The sequence below is a fragment of the Felis catus genome, chromosome B1 (assembly GCF_018350175.1).
Source record: "Felis catus isolate Fca126 chromosome B1, F.catus_Fca126_mat1.0, whole genome shotgun sequence".
In the NCBI taxonomy this organism is placed as follows: domain Eukaryota; kingdom Metazoa; phylum Chordata; class Mammalia; order Carnivora; family Felidae; genus Felis; species Felis catus.
In genome coordinates, this window is record NC_058371.1 from 16,767,434 (window position 1) to 16,774,311 (window position 6,878).

At 40.8% G+C, this 6,878-nt stretch overlaps 1 long non-coding RNA gene across 1 annotated transcript in view; it reads left to right on the top strand.

The window, feature by feature from the left end:
* Nucleotides 1–6,464, top strand: part of LOC111560096 — a 268,612-nt gene extending 262,148 nt beyond the window's left edge. Inside the window, exon 7 of the long non-coding RNA XR_002741620.2 lies at nt 5,725–6,464. This is a non-coding gene — a long non-coding RNA (uncharacterized LOC111560096). The remainder of the gene's footprint in view (nt 1–5,724) is intronic.
* Nucleotides 6,465–6,878: the final 414 nt, after the last annotated feature.

A 6,878-nucleotide genomic window follows, 5' to 3' on the forward strand; every position in this document is an offset into this window, starting at 1 on the left:
CTGCTCACCTATCTTACACACTCAGACCGCCAGGGACCTTGGAAGAACAAAGTAGAGGTTTAAGTACTACTAGCTTATTTAAATGTAAATGTTCATAACAAATATTTCTGAAATGCAAATATTAATGTATTGTTATGTTAAAAACAACAACAACAACAATTCATTTAGAATGAAAATTCCAGTACAAATTGTAAACCACATAGGATGCTGGAACAATTAACTTAAATTTGTACTGGACAAACTGGAGTGTTATCAAACTATTCATGTCACCAAAACCGAAAACTTTAAGAATCTGAAAATGCGCTCAATGAGGTTAAAATAACAAGGTACTTTTTTAGTTGGTTTTTAGTCATGGCTGTAGCTTAGGATTTTTTTCAATTTTGAAATGCAATTTCTCTTGGTTGATGAGGCCATAAGTCAAAGATCTGCTTCGATAAGAGAATAAAATTAGCTGTAATAACCCCTGGATCATGAAGGATAGAAACATAATTACATTTCCTTTAAAAATGGCTTCCTGAGGGCACAATAAACAGCAGCCATAATAATGTCATATATATAACTGTCCATAAGAGCCAGAAGGATAAAACCTATTATTACAATTTGCAATCTGTTAAACACATTAACTATAAAGTTAAGGGCTGATTAAAAAAGAAAAAAAAAACACCTTGAAGGTTATCTTTTTTTAAAAGAGCCAAGTTACTCAGGGGAAAAAAAATATTTGTTTAATAAGTTGCTTTTCTTAAGAAATTAATGCAGTTACACAACAATGCAAATACATTTACAAACCGTATGAAACTTTAATGCTCTCTAAATACTCCGCGTAAACTAGGAATGAACATCACACATATTTGATTTGATAATTTTGAAAATGCAATTATCTATCCTAAAATTTAAAAAAATTGTATAATTGTATACTGAAAAGGCAGAATTCAGTAATCATTGTTCATTAAAAATATAAATGAATGGAGACAATCAAATAGAACAACTCTTTACCAAAAAACAAAAATAAACATTGTCTAAAAGAGGCACTAAATTAAAATATGTTTAATTAAAGTCAAGAACTAGATAGGAACACTTTCTACTCCTATTATTATCCTTGAAGGTTTTTTTTTTAATGTTTTTTTTTTGAGAGAGAGAGAGTGAGAGCGAGCAGGGAAGGGGAAGAGAGAGAGAGAGATCGAGGATCTAAGAGGCTCGAGCTCAGAGCCCGGTGTGGGCCTCTAACTCACGAGCCTTGAGATCATGACCTGAGCTGAAGCCTGATGCTTAGCCAACTGAACCACCCAGGTGCCTCTACCCTTGAAGGTTTTAGTATATATGATTAAGGTATAAAGTAATTTTATTTTTACTTTTTTAGCATTTATTTATTATTGAGAGAGAGAGAGAGCACGAGCATGGGAGGGGCAGACAGAATTTGAAGCAGGCTCCGCGCTCTGAGCTGTCAGCACAGAGCCCGATGCCGGGCTTGAACTCACAAACTGTGAGATCATGACCTGAGCTGAAGTCAGACGCCCAACTGACTGAGCCACCCGGGCACCCCAAGGTATAAAGTAATTTTAAATGCATTGAAAAAGAAAGGATCAAATCTTCTCATTGTTGGTGATATTATTTTATACCTAGAAAAGCCAAGTGATTCTTGCTGAAAAGAAACTTCAAGAATTTGCATATGTATATATCTGACAAACAGTTTTTAAATAAATTTTCTCTACTTTAGCAGTTAAGTGGAAGTGGGACCGTGAAAAGAAATTAACATCATTTGAAAAGCTATAAAATTTTCAGGAAACCCATATATGAAGGTCACTATAAAACCTTATTTAAAAACAAAAACAAAGCATTTGATCCAAGCCCACTCTCTTCCCACCGCACCCTGTCCCTTCCTTCTTCTCTCTCATCTTGGTAAATGTCACCTCCACTGATCCAGCTCCTTAGGCCGAAAATCCAGAAGCCACACCTAGTGTCATCCCTCCATCCCTCCAGCTCTACATCTCCTCCCTAGATGAACCGTTTTCAGCTCTACATCTCCTCCCTACGTGAACCGCCTCATGTGGACACAGGAAGTCCTCACCTGTGGTCACGGCAATAGGTGCACGCCCCATTCTGACCTGGGAGATGAGCAGAGGGAGCCTGGCTTCTGTCTTGGAGCATCCACGCGTGCTCTCCACCTTTTCCTCATCCCTGCGTCCAAGTCCGCAGCAAACTGTTGACTTTAACTACTTGCCGAATACAACTACCTCTTACGACCTCCAATGTCAAACCTTAACTCCAACCATTTTGGACTGTCTCCGTGATCATGGCAACCAACCACTCCCGAACCGGGGCCCTTGCTGACACTTTTGCCCTTCTGCGGCGCATTTCCATCTAGCACCCAGGGTAACCTGCAGCTCAAATCTGATCCCCGATAAACACATCCCAATTGCTTCTCTCTTCAGTTAGAACTCCAGCTTCTTATCTCAGCCTGCACGATGTGGTCCCTGCCTACCTCCTTGACATCATCTCCCACGATTCTCCCCCTCAGGCCACGTGGTGCAGCAGCACCTTCTTGCTGTCCCACCACCAGGCTGAGCTCATGTCTGTGTCGGGGCTTTCCAGCGGCAGCAGATAATTTAGCACTCGCTCCGCAATTACTTTGTGTTGTCTTCGTGAAGACTCACAACTGTCTGAAATCATCTTGTCTGTCTGTGCTTCAGTAAAATACCTGTCATGAACACTGGAGGGGGAAGCGCCCTGAGAAGCACCTGTCTTGTCCCCTGCTTTACCCCATGTCGAGAGCAACTGTGCCACTTACTGGACTCTCGATATATTCCAACTGCGAAACTGAAAGAATGAATGAAAGGAAAATGGAAACATTCCCCATTTGCAGACTGGAGACTCGAGGCTTGGGAAGACATGTAAATTGCCCATGATTAAATAGCCGACATTTGGATAGATTCAGACAGCATCAGTCTGATTCCGACACATTTTCCCACGTGCGTGCTACCTTCTCGCCTTACCCCGCTGTCATCGACAGCTGGATTTTTGGGATCCTGTCCCTGGAGGGTAGAAAGAGCAGGCCTGTATAGTGAATGCAGCCTCACATGATGTCAGGATAGATGGTCGCAATTGTGGTTTGAATCTTCAAATCAAATGTATGTCATGCCGACTCCTGGTTTACTCTGCATGGTCTCAGAGCTCGTGAAGTTTGATATGGTTTGTGAATTTTCTACAATTGCATTGATTTCCTGAGAAAAGCAATCTTATTAAAACAAAATGAAGAAGATTAGGCCCTGTCAAAACTGATCAATCATATTGTAACAGAAACAAACTAATGAATGGCGTCTTGGGGAAAGAATATTGGTTTGTTACTGTGGCAGTCTTGAACACACATATATCTATTTTTTGTAAAGAAACTCTAGGGGCGCCTGGGTGGCGCAGTCGGTTAAGCGTCCGACTTCAGCCAGGTCACGATCTCGCGGTCCAGGAGTTCGAGCCCCGCGTCGGGCTCTGGGCTGATGGCTCGGAGCCTGGAGCCTGTTTCCGATTCTGTGTCTCCCTCTCTCTCTGCCCCTCCCTCGTTCATGCTCTGTCTCTCTCTGTCCCAAAAAAAATAAATAAACGTTGAAAAAAAAAAAAGAAACTCTAAACACTGAGAATGATGAAACTGTCTACAAAAGTAGCAATATGGTATTCATAAACAACTAGGATTAACCTTAGGTTTCTCATTGATCTTTTCTAACAAACATTGTGCTCAGGACCGTGTGGCACTTTCTTTTCTTGCCCAGCTCTCAAACTGCAGAACACCAAAGAGAATAAAATACCCAATTTTTTACCTGATAGGTTAGGGGCAAATAGACCTTGTTCAGATAAGGTCTGATAAGGGTAACAGGTGTAGGATAGTTTCCCTCATTCTGTGATACCAAACAAAAGATCTGGAAAGTACTATCTATGGTAAGCAGAGGCATGACAAAAATGGGATGGTAGCTGTACATGTGGAGCCCTGAGCAGGAGGAGGCTGTGGGGGAGGACAGGGAGGAGGAGAGGAGGAAGAGGAGAAAAGAGAGGAGATGAAGAAGAGGGAAATAAAAGAAGAAGAGACGAATTCAGTAAGCATAAGTCTGAGGGGCGCCTGGGCGGCTTAGTCGGTTGAGCATCCGGCTTTGGCTCAGGTCATGAGCTCACAGTTTGTGAATTTGAGCCCCACATCAGGCTCTGTGCTGACAGCTCAGAGCCTGCTTCGGATCCTCTGTCCCCTCTCTCTGCCCCTCCCCTGCTTGTTCTTTCTCTCTCCCAAAAATAAACAAACATTAAAAAAAATTTTTTTAAGTAAAATTTAAATGATGTTCCAGTAAGCACCACAGAGGGACCATAAAAGGACTTTATAGTGTAACTTCGGTAAAACAAAGTTTAGATGCTCAAATAACAAAAGTATGAAATAAAAAGGGAGATAAGGAAATGAAGAAATAAAATAATAACCTTTGAAGAACAGTACATGGGAGACAGCAATAAACAGATAATGGTAGTGAGAGTACAGGAAAAGAGATTAAAGCAAGAGAGAAGGTATTAGATTTGGAGAGTGGACAACAGTGATCCAGATACACAGCATTTGAGAAAAAAGAAACCCAACATTTCTTTGTGTAAGAGTTTGGTACTAAGGAACATTCTCTGAAACGAGCAGAAACTGTCTACCAAGAGAAATACATACAGAACAATTGATCCCCAAATATGTTCTTTTAAAATGATTTAGCATCAGGCATGAAAAAAGAATTTTCAGACATCCGGACGGAATAAAAAAGGAAGTCATCTACAAGTGGCAAAACACTGAGGCTGGCCACAGACCTCTTCAGAAGCCAGGGAGAATAGAACAAATTAATTCTTCTAAAAAAAACAAAAACAAAAACAAACCCAACAACTTTTGACTGTGTTATCTGGCCAAATATGGTACTAACCAAAGCCAAAAGGTCAGGAATAGAAAAGCAATGGTAAGGATGAGTGGAAGGATGATTTTTTTTCTTAATATCACACTAAAGCTAAAATCTTGTGGGAATTTTGGTTACAGAATTGAAGGTCTTATTGTCTTGGCAAAATAATTTTAACACTGCAACCAAAAAACCAGCAAGTAGGGAAAGGACAGAGGAAGGGAGTATAACATTGTTAATTTCCTTAATCTTTCACATGGTTGAGTTCACCAATAATAATATTAGTCACCAATAATATTATTGACGCCCCATACATTTATAACACTTAGTCTTTTATGAAGTCAGTGTAATTCCTGGAATGCTCATATAATAGAGAATGCTCGTATAATAGAGAATCTCTAGATAGTTTTCTTTTTTTTTTTAATTTTTTTTTTCAGCGTTTATTTATTTTTGGGACAGAGAGAGACAGAGCATGAACAGGGGAGGGGCAGAGAGAGAGGGAGACACAGAATCGGAAACAGGCTCCAGGCTCTGAGCCATCAGCCCAGAGCCCGACGCGGGGCTCGAACTCACGGACTGCGAGATCGTGACCTGGCTGAAGTCGGACGCTTAACCGACTGCGCCACCCAGGCGCCCCTATAGTTTTCTTATTTTATTGACATAATGCTTTCCCAGTCCTTGGAAGTAATTATCACATATTTTATACATATAAACTAATATATACAATACATAATAAATATATTGAGTATGTTATATTCAATATATAATGATCATAGACTTACATATAATACTTTGAGTAGTAAAGTTTTACCATGCTTTGATTTTCTTACAGAAAAAGTCAGGTGTAGTACTGAAAAATTTGATATATCAAATCTGCCATCTGTTCTTAGTGTGTGTATCAGCTCTTCCACACCTGTCCTGGAATAACCTTGGGAATGATACCGATAGGAAGAAGAAGACAAAAAGGATCAAAATGGTCAAGTAAAGTTGCGTGAAAAGAAGGTGGCGTTGTTTAGCCCAACTGAACTTACGGATAATCCTTATTCTTTAAAGCTATTAAGGCTGAAGCCAGAAATAAGTAATTCTTGTTTGAAGCCTTCCGATGGGGTGTTGGGGATGGGTAAAATGCTGTTGTGTGAGCTACAACTGCGAGGGAGGTGAAGTCCACTCTCGCCCATTCACATTCCTGCCTGCAACATAAGACACAGCCCCCCAGGGCACCTGTGACCTTGGCTCATGCTGCTGAATAAAGCATTTCAGGGAGGGCCAGGCCCCGATTGAAGGCCTAGCTCCGAGTGCTGTAGTGTTCAGGGCCACCCCCTGTTGCTCGGGGGCTAAGTTTTACCCTGGATCACTTCCATTCTCACGGACCCCATTCAGTTTATGGGATCCATGGCCAATCATAGTTCAAAAAGTTAGCATTTCATAGTTTACTTTTCAAGATCTCCTTAGGCCTCTATGTTGCCATATATAAACACAAATAAAAAAGAACTAACCAGTTATTTTTGTGGCTCTTCATCATGCTCTTCAAAAATGTTTGGGACAGAATAAACTATATAATGTAGAAGTGAACTTGAACACTTGGCTCTTTGTTTAAGATTTCTCTAGAATATCCTTGGCATCTCTGTAGAGAAAAAAGTAGTGCGATGAATGCCAAATCGTGCTTCACACACACCCACTCCATTTTCCATTACACTCTTTGGGGATATCTTTTTAGAGAAAAAGAATTTGGTCTTATTTGTACAAGTTTTCATAAGGTAAATGATGCTTGATTTTAAAACGTTCTATTTTAACATATAGGTACCAAAAGGCACCTTTCTCGGCTTGTTTTTCCTATTGAAAAGCTCTGAGGAAACCCATGGCATTAAATGTTCCTTCTCTTATGGGGCGCCTGGGTGGCTCAGTCGGTTGGGCGGCCGACTTCGGCTCAGGTCACGATCTCGCGGTCCGTGAGTTCGAGCCCCCGTGTTGGGCTCTGGGCTGATG